Below are 16,238 nucleotides of genomic sequence, written 5' to 3'. Positions count from 1 at the left end.
CTCTTTCCTCCTGTGTTTGGAAATAGTTTTTCCATTGTTTGAGAGGCTAGGCAGATCTCTGCGGGGAGATGGGACACCAGTTCTTATTGCAAGAGTGATTGCAGGGTACGTTGGCAGCAGAGGGCAAGAAGGAACTGAGCTGCTGGAGAGCTATGATTGAGCCACTGGGAGAAGGGGGTGGCTAATTCCAGTTAAGAACATGATAGACAGTAAGTGGCACAATGCACTGCCAACAGGTCAATCATAGAGACAAACAGAAGTGAGATGCGTGGCATTGCAAATCTCAAAGCTCATGCAAAGCAGGGTCTGTCTGTAAGGGCTACATGTGCATCTGATTTCCCAGAGCTCTGTAATTGGATGAGGAACTTGGCTTCATGAAACAACCAGCATTGCCTATTTCAGCACTTAAACCCACCGTCAGCAGCTCAATGACACCTTTACACACTTTCCTGCTGGTTTATGCCTTTTGTCACATGAGCACAAACCATCACCCATGTTTAATTTGTCTGTTTGGTATTTCTGAATGCTTTCAGAACCTACCACAAAATGCCAGCAGTGTAAAGAAGAGCAACACGTGTCACCCTGCACACTGACTTCCCCACCACCTCGAGAGCTACCTGCACAGCTAGTGCCATGCATGGCAGCACAACCCTCTCAATTTTCACCACAATAAAACAGGTCTGAAACCGTTCCTTTTCCCCACCACATGCCTGGAAGAAGCACAAAGGTTTCTTTGTTCCAATTCCTCCTCAAAAACCCAGCTCCTGCTGTTTTCCTGCTCACACTAGTTGAGTCCCCCCATGCTTCCTGCCCAGCTGAGCAGTGAGTCAGAGCATCCAGATCAGACCTCCGGTTCCTCCTCTCCTCATGACTGCTTGAGTCCTGCCACAGCAGGCCAGGGCATGGCTCTCTGCAGGGTGGGCAGAAGACTCTTTGGTAGCACATGGACTTCCCCATTACAAGCAGCCATTTACCCACATCCCCAGCCACTTGCTCAGGGCAGGAGCCTCTTGGAGGCTCACACTCCATGGAGGGGAAAAGACACAGCTGGAATAGGAAGTTTCAGAACACTCACCCTTTCCTCCCCTGCAGACATTCAAGATGATAGCAGTTCTCTCTCCCAGCTCACTGACTGGCATTACATTCAGACATGCCAGCTGTACACTACCTACAGCCCAAATTTCTCCAGAACCCCTTCCTGTGCTGCCAGAAAAGGTGTTTCCTCCATCAGCAGCAGGAGACCCAGAGCCATGCATGCAAAAGTAAGAGAAGCCAACTGAGACCATTGGCAAAGCTGCCAGACTGAGCCAGTGCCGCCCACAGAGCAGCCACACTAATTGAAAGCTGTGGAAGTAGACTGTCTTGTTAACCACATGTATAGGAAAGCCCCAAGTGAACCTCTTCAGGAGTAACCAGTGCAGCATGCCATATGGCTGAGATCCCAGGAAGCTCTCTGCTGAGGGTCTGGGCCATCCTGCACTGCCAGGTTCCCACGTAAAGCAGGTATGCAATTTGCTAGCTGCAGTCAGTGCTCCTCCTAACCCTCTGGAGCCCGTGAGGAACTCCTGAGACAGAAGTCTATGGATATCACAAAAAAACAAAAACACAGAAGTGGTCACAGAATAGAATCACTGAATTGTTAAGGTTGGAAAAGACCTGAGATCATCTAGTGCAACCATCAGTCCATCGCCACCGTACCCACTAACCATGTCTCCCAGTGCCACATCCACCCTTTTCCTTGAACACCTCCAGGGACAGTTACTCCACCATACCACACTTCAGGTGAGAGTTCAGAGCAAGCTAACAGTTTTTTCAGATTTTCCTTTTCCCATTATTCTCACAATAACACAGTGGTCCACCTGGACTTGTGTTCACATCTGCATGAAGATGATAGCATTGACATGCCCAAGTACTGAACCAACTGCCTATAGACCCAGCTTATTCCTAAATTGCTCAAGCATGCCTCTCACCACAGGATCACATACTCTGCCAAGGGCATGCATCTTGGCAACAAGCCTGTGCTGCAAGGGCTGATTGTGATACGTTGTTGTGTCTGTAGGTGCATGCCTTGCCTGTTTGGAGCAATGCTGCTGCTCATTTCAGTCTGAAGGCTTGGGGCATTTCCAGGTACCAACAACACAGAGTTCATTTCAGATGGATTGTAAGCTCCCCTAATCAATCCTACTGGCCAAATAAATTTGCCTTTCACCAACCTAGTAAAGTTATGCCTCCCAGAATCATAAAAACCCCTTGTGCAAGTTTGCATTTAAATCCTATATGTTTCTATAGATTTGAATGGAGAAATGGTTGCCAGGAAACATGACCGGGCAAAGATAAGAAAGATATGTCCTAAGAAGATATTAAGTGAAAGCTTTCCAAGGAGTGATAAGCTCTGAAGAATGGTAATCCTGATGAGTTTAGAAAAACTGATAGGCTCCAGTGCCTGATGTTGAACAAGGCTGCCAGCACACATTAGCATCTTCAGCAGGTTGTATAACTCAGATCACACCCACGAGAGCACTGGCTGCTGCATGCAAGTGAACAGTATGGAGTTATATATGCACCTGATGAAATGAAGTGCCCTCTGAAGGAATTTAACTCCTACCCAGAAGCCACTTGTGTGTCAGGATGACCTCCTGCTTCCAAGCATGCACACTGGGGTCGGCCTCCCAGCTCCAGCTGAACAACAACAGTGAGTGTGAGTGAGTACACAAATCATTAAGTGAACATGTTCTGTGATTAGTTGCCTGTTATTATTAATAGAATCCAAAGCTGTTATTAGTAACAACAGCTAACAGAAGATACTGTAAGAAATAACAGCTGTAATCTGTCTTCCCCTAGCAACAAAAAAGGAAATTATAACACCTGCTTGGAAATGACATTAAAGAAGGTACAGCACTCAGACCTTGGTGGTGTGCCTTGCAGATGCAGTCAGAACTGCAACTGTTAGTTCAGACAGCTTCTTTGGCCAAACAAGCCATCTGCATGAAGCAGTTCATGGAAAACCATGTGAAACCCTTGCCACTGCTCACAGCAGTCAAAGGGAGAGGGTTCCAAGTGAGAGGTTGCTAACCGTGCTGCTCCATCACCTACACATCTCATGCTTCAGTGTTCAGCTGAGGACCACAGCTGCCACCAATGTCTAGAGAGACTATGCAGAATTGGCATTTCTAACGTGGAACAACAACCACATGTTGCAAGTTGCATTACCCCCAAAAACATAGCAGCAACATTTTTACCTTGCTAGCCTCCACCTGGATTTGCCTCCAGGTAATCAGTGTTCCTATCATCTCTCTGGGGCTGTCATGTCTGTACCTCCACTTAAGGAGCAGATTTCTCCATGCGTGCATAAAGAATGCAAGTTGTTTGAATTACTATTGCTACCAAACTAGCTTTATTGAGTCAGACCTAAAGTATCCTCTGATTAACCACAGGCAGCAGCAGATGCCTAGAGACTGAAAGAACAGTCATTAAAAATAAGAGGCTAGAGATAATATGACTACCAAAGAAGTGCTTGAAGGCTTGAACCAGGTCATGCAGCCTTGCACATAAAAGCAGCTCTGGCCCTATATAGAGCCTGCAACCCAAGAGGCAGAACCCCAACATCCAGTTGCAGGCACAGAGGCACCTTGTAAGAAGCAAGCCCAAAGCACTCATTGTGAAGCTGAGAACCAAATGTGATCCCTTGATATCTACTCCTGGGCTGTGTTCTCAGAACCATCCAACCAAAACATGCCAGGAACAATCAAACTAATGAAATAAACACCTTGACAGACAAAACGTGTTTCCAGATTTTCCAGTGGTATTCCAGCCCTGATCACTGAAGTTTCACACACACACCACATGGCACTAACACACTGCACTGAAGCAGCACTCAAGCACAACTTTCTGCTTCTGCAAATGTGTTTCCTGTTATCTCTGCTAAACCCTTCAGCCCCAGCACACAGATGTGAGCAACATCACAATTTACTAAGACACAACAGGCTGTTTTTCCCTCCTTCATTGTCATCACTTGTTAAGTCCCAGCTGTGAGAGCTGTCAGCTCAAGCAGCTGATGCTGGCAGCCCAATGAGCTGCAATCAGAAGACATTTTCTGTCAGCAGCTGGCCTCCAGCTCCCACCTTGGGCAGACCACAAAGCACTTCAGTTCTGTGCCCAGCACCTCACCTGGGAGCAGGAGAAGACCCCCAGCTTGTGGGACTTCATGAGCTCATGCACTGCCTGCAGCCATTGGATTCATTTAGCTCCCAAGTAAAACAAACCAAACTGGGTGTGAGTGAAGATAGAGCGCAAAGTGAGCTAGCTCAGCTCTGCTTTAATGGTATTAGTCATGAATTTTCACTCACTCATAGTTCTCAAAGCTTGTTTTCCTTTTTTTCCCCCCTTTTATCTCTTTCATCTTTGTGAAACACAGGTGATGTAAACTGTGCTGAGATAGTCCCAAAAATTTTGCTTTGCTTTGACACTTCCACCTCTACCTCAGACTTCAAGGAAAGTCTGTAGAATGTCAGCAGCTGTAAGCCTAAAGGAACTTCCTTCCAGTTCCTTTCTCTCAGTGCCAAATTGTTATCAAATCCCCATGTTTCAAGCAGAAACCTTCCTACTTCAGAAAGCAGTGTGCTTTTCTGTCTGCCTCCCCCTTGCATCAGCAAGCAGTGAAGCCACCATCCCCAAAAGTGTTTAAGAAACATGGAGATATGGGACTGAGGGACATGGTTAGTGAGCATGGCTTAGTGGTTGGACTAGTTAGCCTCAGAGGTCTCTTCCAGCCTTAATGATTTTAAGATGCTCTGGCTCCTGTACCCACTGAGGCTTCCAAACTGCTCTGCCAGCATTTGGGAACACAAGCAGATGCTACTTTTGTCTGGAAGAGCGGCACTTAGAAAGATACAGAGAATCAAGTGGGAGTTCCCAAGGCTGCTTTACCGGAGTTACTAGAGAGAAGCCGCAAGAACCTCAGGATTAAATCCCATCAGTTTAGCAGCTAAATTAATTACAGTGCAGATAGAGTGGATGAAGGAATGTGTATCAGGTAATCAAGTAACACAACGCCTACTCAAACTCCAGGGACACACACTCCCTCGCCCCAGAGAAGTGTCTCTGGTGTGGCCCCACATGCAATAAGGTAAACATACCAGCTCCTCCACTACTTCCCCTGGCCTCCCTCATTCTCATGAGGATCAAAGTGTTTTGTTCCACCCCCCCCAACCTGATGCATAAAACATATACTGGATTGGGACTCAGGGAGTTTGGATGCTCATCCACACTCTACCATTGACCCATAGGTTAACCTTTGCTGTGCCCTCTTGATCCTTCTTCGTGAGAAGGAACAATCCCCACTTCAATGAACCTTCAAAACCTGAGCATTTTGCAGGTAGAGAAAATAAATCAACTACAGATGAGGATACTTGAAAATAAATTAAGCAATATAAAAGTTTGCTATTACTTTATTTACTCAGTGATGAAACAGCAAGGAAAATATAGCCACTGGAAACCTTTCAGCTATGATATCTGCTCTTCAGATATCAAAGGAGATGAGAGCTGTTCAAATGTAGTAAGATTCCCTATGGACATTGTTTGAAGATCAAACATTTGTAACTACCTCAAACAGGACAGCCTGCCAACCACCACAGGGACATGGTCACACTAACTCAAGTGCCAGATTTTCTATTTGTCTGCAAACAGCGAGGCCAGAGAGTTGCTGAATCTCTTGCTGACCACAGAAGCCAAAGAACAGTAAACTTAATGACTGATAAGAACGATATCAATCGACACAGAAACCAGCTGATTGATGCATAACCCTCACTCTGACACGACAGAAGCACAGGGGTTACCTAAGTGAAATGAACTGGTCAGACACTGCTAGCACACAAACATCCCCTAGTCTAAAATCACCTAACCAAGATAGCAGCTCAAGGACAAACCTCAACACAGGGTGGCCTAGCTCCTCAGATAACACTGCCTAAGCTCTACCTTGCAACCCAAGATCTGTGAGGTCACCAACTAAGAAGTACCCTGGCTTAGCCAAAGAGACTCCACGTCAGAGCTGCTCTGGTGTAAAGCCTACAGATCCACATTGAATTGCTCAAAGACACTAGAAACAAAGCTCACGCAGACCTCTGGGAGAAGACACAAAGCATTTCAGAGGGCAGCTGCATCCCCAGAACCAACACACATGCTTGAAGACGGGTGGCATCCCAGCAATAAACAGAGACTGACATATAATAGGTCAGAGTACTACATCATCATTAGGAGGGAAAATTTCAAAGTCCTCATTGTAAATAAGGCCTGGGATGCCAGGTCACTCCTTCCCCCAAACACAGGATATTCTAGAATTTCAGAAATACTTACAGGCTCTAGAGTCTCAGAATCACTTCTGGTTCTGAATCTTATTTGTCTTAGACCTTCTCCTTCACTCCTTCCAGAGCAGAGGACAGCTGGAAACTAAGAGGAATTGCAGAAGGCAACTCTCAGAAAAATTACATTTTCTCTCCTGAGAACAAGGCATTGCTATGCTCCCCTTCCCTTACATGATACCAACCATAAAAAGTAGTTTCCAAATACATCTCTTCTCTCTAGTAGCTGTCTAATTAGCTTTCAACAGCTGCCTAACCGCAATCAAAGTTAGGAAGTTAAATCTCTAGATACACACTCCGAGTTTTGCTGTAAGCCTATTGTTCCCCTAGTGCATCATATCAGCAGCAGCCTACACATTCTCACTCCCAGCTCAGCTACCAGGTAACCTTCTGGAGGCTCTTGACCCAGCAGGTCCCTTTTATAGCAGAGCCTCACGGCTGAGCTGCCCTCCATCCCCCAGCATCTCACTCCCCACACCTGGAAGTGGGAAGGAGGCACAGCTGAGGCTCAGTCTGCCTCCTTGTAAAGGGCTGGTCCAGTTTTCTTCAGCTGAGGAGTTACAAGCTGGTGTTAGTTTCAGTACAAGCTGTCCAAGATGTGCAGTTGAGCCCAATACCTGAAAGAAATCTCTTAGCATATTTGTTTGAATGTGAGAGCGATCCACCATCTTAGTCCTGAACAGAGGACATGGTGAACCACTCCAAGGTTTACATATGCCAAATGTCTGAAGGCGATTTTGGGAATCCTACCAAAGATACTGTAAAGGGCTCAGTTTTCAGAGAGACAGTTTCCACCATGCTAGAGTAGTTTGGAAATTTTGGCCTTTGTCCACTCAAGGTAACTCAGCTGAGGGGGAGGAAGAACAGCTCCAAATAATTATTTAGCTGATGTTACAAATGATATGTTTGAGGACACCTTCTCATTATTACAGAGCTTATTGCATTTTGACTGTGTGCTTTTACTCAGCACAAATGAAGCCTCAGGAATGTCTCCTGGCCACTCAGATCTTCATCAGAACACGAAGTACGCACTGGGGCTGGGCCGTGAGAGAACATGGCAGTGGGGAATGTTGCTGTTGTTGGGTCACTGAAGGAGGTCCTTTCTTTGTGATAAATGTGGGTAAGATGGTGGTCGTGGTAGGACTTTGTGAAACTCCCCCTTTCTACATCATCAGTGCAACTGCTTTTGGAGAGAAGGGAGAGAGAGTGCTAGTTTGGTGGAAATGCTGACAGAATCCTGATGCCCAGATCTTTTCTTTGAGAAAAGAATTGTTTTTCAAGTCAGCTTGGTGAACAAGATGTAATTTGATTAGTCAGTTGTCTTCTGTGCCAGTATCACTAGAAATTATTTCAAACTGCTCTTCCTTTGGCCAGATATTTGATAGAGTGCCACAGAATATATTTATTAAGGGAGTGAAGAAATCCTAACAGGATAAAAATAGCAGGGCCTGGATTAGAAACTGGCTGGCAGATGAGGAACAGAGCTTCACTGTTGCTTCAGAATGCCTGGTGTCACCAGAATGATTCTGTACAGCGTTGGCTTGGGTCGGCTAAGCTGAGGCAGGCGGATGCAGAAGGCATGAGGCTGATCTGGAGAAGTACAGTGAGAAATACCAGGTCTTTTGGATGACTGGCTGATATCTTGATCAAGAAAAGGAATACACAAGTGAAATATGCTCTCACTCAGGTCTGCTCCTTGGAGCCCAACAAAGCTGGAAAAACATGCCATTGGAGGGGAGGTGCACAGAGGGTTTGCTTTTCTGCCTTGTAAGACGGCAAGTTAGTGCTCGTAATACCAGGAGGAGCAGTATTCATGGTTCTCATATAATTTGTGGAAAAAGGACAACCCTGCTCCCTCTCCTCATCCTTCCCCCCCCCCAAGTCCTCAACAGTTTAAAATCTCGTTGACAGGATTTTTCTTGGCCAGCGTAGTTTCCTTTGTGAACTGAGACCTCCTAATTCCAGTGATGTTCCCAGTTGACAATTAAAAATAGGTAAGGACTAGGTACAACAAGTATCCTTTTGTAGATACTTCCAACAAAGGTACCAGTTCATCCTCAAGTGTCAGTGTGCTATTAGCCCCATTCCCTAAGGAGTTGTTCTCTGCAGAGGACCACCACTATTGCAAAAAAAATGCCCTTTGGGATCCAAGCCCAGAAGATGATTCCTTCTCACACAGAAGACAGATTGAGCAGGAATTAGAGGTGGTATACACGTTGTGTCTGAGGTGCAGTGTTTGAGGTATGCTTGGAGGGCGGTCACCTCTGCTCACAACACAGGTGTTAACACCTTTCAGTCACGCCAAACTCAGAAAGTGGTTTTATACACACAGACATACACACGTTCATACACACAGTTTCCTCCATAACTTCTTATCACGTGTGGTCTATCACCAAGGCCAAGGGAGCATTCTGGTAATATAATTTATATGAAGACTTTGATACTGACTATTAAGATAATGTGTGAAGTCTGCCAAGGCCTGTGTTGTGCCAGGTGCCAAACAACACACACCAGGAGATGCTCACTGTCTCCAAAAGCTTATGGACTAAGTAGAGGCTTCAACTCTGGGCTACATGAAAGAAGAAACATTAACTCACATTGAGAGGCTGAGCTGGAATTTGAAGCCCCTGTGTCCTGAGCAGGATCTGGTACGTCCCCTGAGCATCGCCACCTACAAATCATTGATACAGAATTTAAATAGGCGTAATAAAAAGCCTCCCTGAAACCGGCCACACAGAATTCCTGCAGTCACTTTGTTCTTTCTCTGGTTACAAACCATGGGCGTGTAGGGCTGTTCCAGCAGCTGCGTGCAAGGCTTCGGACGTAGCAAGAGCTACAGACAGGCTGTGAGAGCGGCTCCTGTCGTATGCAATCATCCATCAGCACGCCCTGCGGTGCTATAAAAAGAGCCGTGCACAGAGAGCACAGTGCTTTTTGTCGGACGAAGAAAGAGCTGCAACAGTATCGCCATCCTTGTGTCAGAGAGGGAACTGCAGGGACAACACATTCCGAGTCGGTGCCTTCTGCTGCACTGAGGGTTACACGCTCCTCTTGGCTCACCTTGATGCCACAGTGAGGCCTGGATCATTCTTCTGTATTTCTGAAATCTGAGGACTTTCAGGGTGGCTGCAGGTAATGACAAGGTTATCGGAAGTACCTCGTTTCAGAAAATACCACTCAGTAATGGATTAATACGAACACTCATCTCTTCTAATGTGGTGGCCGCTGGGGTTTCTTGCCTTCTCCTCTCTATTGGTGTGGCATGAGTGGTGTAATTAGTGCTTTGTACTCTAAACACAGAGCTTATTCCTACTTTGCATGTGTTAAAAAACAGCACAACATCACTATTGATTTGTACTCTGAGACCAGATGCAGGTCATCAAATAAATTAGGGGTTTGGGAAGAGCTCACTTCATATGAGATCCTCTTCTGCACCTAGCAGGGAGCCATCCCGGTCCCCTGGGGTCTGAGGCACCAGCAATCCCTGACCAGAAAGTTCCCATTTCACAGGACAGTTTGACACCCGCCTCATTAAGGTACTCCCCCATCTCACCACTGATGAGTTGTAGGGAGTAACCACCCTTCCCCTCCCCAGAAGCATGCCATGCTGTTGTCTGTTTTCAATGCAGATGTATCATACAAGGCACTGCCTGACTCTGGGCAAGTTGTTACCTGTGCTATGCCTCAGTTTTCAGCGGCCGCTTAACAGCTGACATTTCAAAGTGTATAGAGAGGCTGCAGTGGGCTGTGTTCTGGGGTACTCTGGTGATGGAGGTCTGAGAAGGATGACTTAGTAAAACACTGGTTCTAGCAAGCTTGACTTCTGTCAGTTGTGACAAACGAACGTAGCATGTCCAGAATAGTTTGCTGTTGCGCATTGACTCCCCTCAGCAGCACCTGACCAGACTGATGCCTTCTTTCCTAAGTGTGCTTCGGCATTCACCCTCAGTAGAGTTACTGCTTCTAGTCACACTTCTCTTTCCTTCAATCTCTGGGTCTCACCTCCTTCAGAAAGTGTTGTGCTCCAATAAAGCTCCTCTCTCTGTTAGTCCTCACCAGTGGTGAAATGTTGTCAAGGCTGACAGTAGGAAAACCAAGGGACTCATTCCCAAAGCACTGCTTTACTGTTTTTGTGGCAGAGGTCAAGGTTGTATAACAGCGTCCACAACATTCTTCTAACAACCATCAATAAAAGCACCCCCTCCCCCCTTAAGAATTTGGAAGGAAGCTGGATTCTGTCTTTGTCAGCAATGACATTTATGAAGGATTTGTAATAGATTTTATGGTGCCAGTTTACCCTGAACTTCTTAAAGCTGTTTCTTCACCTCAGCTGTCTGAGTCAGTCTCAAAGCTCCTGATCATCACCATTTATTGGGGCTGACTGGATATTTTGGCAGAAGAGATGATCCTGGTCAGTACTGGAGCCAGAACCCAAGCCCTGTGTTTTATTAGCAGAGGATTCAGCTTTCTTTACAGCTCATTGGGAGCCACGGCACTGCATAGGCCGAACCGATGCACATCACTGAAAGGCAGCCACTCCCAAGGTGGAAAGCAGCAACAAGTAACACAAGGAAAGCCAAGTGAAATTCTTAGCCAAGGACAGACCAAGAAAGATCCAGTATTTAAATGCATGTTCACTGAATGCATGAGATCTCTTGCACAAACAGCCAGGACCAGTGCTCGGCCCATTTTGGGCAGCTCATGGAGGTCCTGCTTGCCTTCTCAGCCTTGCTACCTCCAAAGAGTTATTGCAAGTTTTTTTGACATTTGGTGTTCGTCATAAAGCCTCGTTGCCTGCGGCTCAGGGCTCTGGGCTTGCCTTTCACTTGTGAGAACAGCATGTTCCCAGCCCTGCCAATTCGAGAGGAAACAAGCCCCAAGAGTACCTTAAAGGCTTGGACACAAATAGCTCCCACTGTGTATTATTCTCAAGCCAGTCTCATGATTTTGCAGGCTTGACTCATCCCAAGTAAATGTCGAGGGTTTGTCATGTTAGTCATCATAGGCAAAGAGGAAGGACCTCACTGGACTTGCACCAGCACTATATTTACCGCATTTTTAGGGCAAAGAGCTGAAGAAGACCTGCAGGACCCTGACTCTGATGGTAGTCCTAAGATCCCCCAAGTCACAAGTATGCAGAAGTGTGGTTCCAGACCTCCTTTGCATTCCCCTGATGGCTTTGCATCCATCTCCTTCTTGAGGATCAGCGAGCTGTGGTCCATCCTTAGGTGTCTATAGAAGACTCAGCAGCAGCAGCAGCAGCATCCTGCCCAGATGAAGCTTGCCACAAGACACATGGTGGCTGCAGAGAGCACAGCTCAGGGCTCTGCAGGCCCTTCACCAGCAGCTTTGCTGGAAGGTCTCTGAGACCTGAAGGTATACTCAGTAAATTTGTTAATGACACTAAGCTGGGAGGAGGTAAAGGCTCTCTCAAAGGCAGAGAGGACTTGCAGAGAGGTTGTGAATAACTGGAGGGCTGGTTAACCCCCAGCTGCATGAAGCTTAACAGGAGCAAATGCTGGATTCTGCACCTGGGACAGGGCAGAGCTCTGCTGTCTGGTAGCAGTGACAAGGCCTGAGGGAACAGCATGAGGCTGTGCCAGTGGAGGGTCAGGTTGGGTGTCAGGAAAAGGTTCTTCACCAGAGGGCAAAAAAATCATAGCCCCAAGTGCCAGAGTTCAAGGAGTGTTTGGAGACCACACTCAGACACAGAGTTTGAATTTTGAGTGGTTCTATGTGGAGCCAGGGGTTGAGCACAATGATCCTTGTCCTGTCTCTCAATGAGCAAAAAGAAGAGCTTTAAACTAAAAGAAGGGAAATGTAGCTGAGATGCTAGGAATAGATTGCTTATACAGAGGGTGTTGATGCCCTGGCATAGGCTGCCCAGAGAAGCTGTGACTTAGAGCTGTTCAGGGCTGGGTGGGACAGCTGGAGAGAGAGGCAAAGATGGGTAGAGCCAGATGATCGTTAAGGTTCCTTCCAACCCAAGCCATTACACAATTCTGTGACTCCTGCGCGTCCCATCCAACACAGTATATTCTAAGATTCTGTCATTCTATTCACGGTGACCTGTAGATTTCACCCTCGCTGGGGACTCGAGGTGCATAGGTCTGGGGGGGAGATCTTTGGAGGCGGATCCCCCGCGCAGCCGGGCCGTGGCAGCGCGCCTGTGTCCGGGATGCTTCCGAGCGGCAGGCGGGCCGGGAGCACCATCTGCCGGCTGCGGCACGGCCGCAGGGGCACGGCTGCGGGAAACGCCGGCCCATTAGGCTCTGGTGAGGGCCGGCAGGCTGCCGGGGCTATTTACAGCTCCGGCAGAGAGCAGCGATGCTTTCAGCTAAAAAGGATCAAAGCGTGCCACTGGGCAGATTTCTTAATGAAAAGCCTTGATTTTGTGCAGTTTGAAACGAGCTCTTGTTTCTAAATATTCCTGATTATACTGATATTGAGGGGAGCACAGGAAGCCTGAAGGGGAAGCAAAATGTACGCAACGGTGCACCCATCTGAGCAGCTTCTATGTACAGTCGTCTTGGCTTTCTCATCTCTGCCAGAGAGCCGTGCAGGCAATTATTTACACGACTCTGCATCCTGCTCTTCCTAATAGCACCTTCCTAAAGTGCTGCATATAATTCCCCTGCCACTCTCCCTGTCCTGTCCCCCTAAGCTGATAGATCCTGAAATGAATCATTCCCAGCTACCCTCCTTTCAGCACTGCTGTCCTTTTTGGTGCCCAGTCACAGCATGCTGGCAGAAGGTACTCTGGGTATCTACTTGTTTTCCAGATTCTCAAAATAAACACTTTTTGGGGAATGTTGTGTGAGCCTCTGCAAGTTGGGTTATTCAAGGAAGGGAGCCAGAGTGATGCGGGAAAAAAGAAAAAGCCTACAAAGTCCCCTGTCCCCTTCTTGCACAGACCCCACTGAATCTTACTGAAGACTTCAGGTTTGGCTTTGGGTTTCACCTATGCTACCCTTCTCCTCCCAGCCTGGTCACGGCAGTAGCATCCCCTGAACTGGCCTGGTATTAACCATAGGGAGGACAGAGGACAGATTTAATGCTGGTAAAACATAAGAAGACCTCCTGTGAGCCTGCTCAGCATGTGTCAGCTTGCAGGGAGCAGAGACAGAGAATGTGAAGGTTAGAGTCTAGTTTACAGTGAAGAGGTCATGCAGCTATTTACATGTTCAGGTATGTCAACGTCATCAATACCAACATGATTTCACATTCAAATGAATTAATAAATAAACAAATAAACAGGCTTCTGGGCACACCAGCACCTTTCCTGCCTTTTCAGAGCTGAAATACTCAAAAAGCAAAGAAGCTTTTTCCATTGTGTATCAACCCTTCTAATAAAAGGTATTACATTTCCCCCGCTTTGTTTCCAGAACCACTTGACTGCAGGAGCAGAATAACACAGGGCACTTTCAGTAGCAGATTGCAAGTGATACTTGCACTTTTTGGGACCCTTAGGGGATGCTTTGACAAGGATGAGATCCCTCTGAAGCCAGATTTGGCTGTTGTAAAAGGCAAAGCACAATCAGGTCAGTCAAAGCTCTCCTACTGCTGTGTGAAAGCAGACCTTCCTGAGTCTTCTGCTCTTTCAGGGCTGAACTCTGCATTTTCATATCATAGTTCTGGTATACTGGTAATTTTTTATTTCTTCCTGACCTTTTTAAGGACCATTCCATTAAAAAAATAAACAATTATAATCTGTCCTTTTGACACTTTGAATTGTTACCAGAAAACTTCTGAGATATCAGTGGGCTGGACTTGGAATTTTTACACTCCACTTCTTAACCTCCTTTTCATTTTCATCATTTACACTGTTATCAAGGTAGAAGGCAGAAAGAACATTAGAGACCTAAAGTTTTTCTGCAGTTACTTTTACAGGCTCTTTAAAGAGAGCTAAGATCTTCTTTGGACTCTAAATTAAAACATTTTATACTCGTGGGTTTTTTGTTTGTTTGTTTAAACAAACAAACAAACCAAAACAAATCAGAGATGGCTGCAGCTCTTCCATCTCCTGTCACCCCAAACCCCACCTGCCTTTCTGAAAGGAGAGCAAACAGTCAAACACACATTGCAGAACCCTATGCAAAGGTTCCATGGGATCTGCATGAACCAAAGGGTCAGATGGAGTGACACACCACCAGTCCCTCTGGTTATAAAATGTATTTTAATGCTCTCTGAGTCCATTTTAGAAAATATACAGAGCTTTTGTTGGTAACAAGAACAACATTCTGAGAATATTATAAAACAATTTCAAATTCCATTTCTTTAGAGAGTACCTCATAGGCCCCGTTAGACAGCTTTCAAGAGCTGTAATTAAGTGCTCTGAAACATGTTGGGGTCTGTTTTGTGTCAGGTGTTGCCTCCAGTCTCTCTGTCTTGAAAAAAATGCTTCTTTACAGGAATGTTACTATTGCATTAATGGAAATCAGAAACAGATTGGAAAGGCTACTGGCTCTGAAGCACCCTGGGCTCCTTGTGTTTGTTTGAGCTTGGGGAAAGCTTGCCTGCCTCTCGGGACAACCTGATCACAAAAATATGAATTCCTCATCTTTATTTTGCATTTACCAGTTTGTCTTTTTCCTCATTTCTGCAGTCATCTTACTCAACTTGCCATCAAGTAAATAACAATAGCTCACACCACCAGACTTTCCTTTCCAGTTGGTCAAGATGCATCTGAAGTTTTGCCTGAATTCAAAATGCTGATGCTGCTGGACCCAAGGAATGAGAAAATCCTGGGTCAAGAGCAAAGAAGCAAGCATTTGGACACTTGCAAGAAGTACCTGCCATCAGAAATGCTTGCCAAGTGCAGAGCGCATTTTGAAAACTGGTAGCTATAGTGTTTCCTTCTCCCCGGCAGAAGCAGACCCCTTCAGAATCACCTCCAAAACCAATACACTGTGCACAACATTACAGCATCAAAATGATGACTGAGCTTATTCCTTAAACCTTTCAGTTTCCAAGGCTTTAGCTTCTACTAGATGTATTTTCAGATTTGTTTTTCAGTGTACGTAACACCTTATCTTTTAAAATGCTCATGGCTCCAGGAGCTGGTGGGGCATTAATGAGTGCAAATACTGCCATCCTGGCAGTACTGGGAGGCACAGCTGGCCCTGGAATAGGCTGATGGTGGCTGCATTTTTGTCTCACCTGGTTGCTCGCAAACAGTCAGGCCACCCTGACAGTGCTGAGGGCAAAGGTAATGCTTTGCCTGCAGACCACGCACTGTGTCCGAGATGTGGCTGAGAGCGCATCTCTGCTGCCACGTGGAACAAGCCAGGAGCCAGGGGGATCTGCTCATTTTGGGAGTTTAGCCACGTCCTCACCTTGGGCTGGTCCAGCACTTCTGCTTCGCAGCTGTTCCCTGAGATCTGATCATCTCATCACAGATCTGATGGTTCTCAGCACGTGGTTTGGCTGATCATGTCCACAGCACAAAGTTCAGTTGTGCAACACGGAGGATATACAGCTCACACTCAGGAGAAAGCACGTGGCTCGAGTCATGGAAGGGCTTGAGGGCAGACTGCATGGCATTGCTAGTTCTGTCATGGGCACAGGAAGGGGAAGGGCATGGGGTTGTCCGCTAGTGTCCTTATGGAAGCTAACTAACCTCCCCAACAGATCCTACAGGGCACTGCTCCTAGGGCTCCAGGAAAAGTTGGTAAGAGTGAGCAAGATTGGTCCTATTGGCCTGGGGCTGGTACGAGTGGCTGTAGTGTGACAGTAACATGTCCTCTACAGCCAGGAGGGATGGGCTGGGTGCCCTGATAAAAATCCTAAGACTGTAGAACTATAGAATGGCTTGGGTCTTGGTTTGGGATAACCATTCACTGAGAGACCACTGACTCTTCCAAACCCTAGATACCCTCCTGT

The 16,238-nt window shown here is 46.6% G+C and overlaps 1 protein-coding gene across 1 annotated transcript in view; it reads right to left on the bottom strand.

The window, feature by feature from the left end:
• SEC31B (SEC31 homolog B, COPII coat complex component) overlaps positions 1-16,238 on the bottom strand; it is a 109,327-nt gene that overhangs the window by 46,569 nt on the left and 46,520 nt on the right. The window lies entirely within an intron of this gene.

The sequence above is a fragment of the Cyrtonyx montezumae genome, unplaced genomic scaffold (genome assembly GCF_038088225.1).
Source record: "Cyrtonyx montezumae isolate F1298 unplaced genomic scaffold, pur_monq_1.0 scaffold_4, whole genome shotgun sequence".
NCBI lineage: Eukaryota > Metazoa > Chordata > Aves > Galliformes > Odontophoridae > Cyrtonyx > Cyrtonyx montezumae.
The sequence above is the reverse complement of the archived record's forward strand: the minus strand, read 5'-3'. Positions and strand labels throughout refer to the sequence as shown.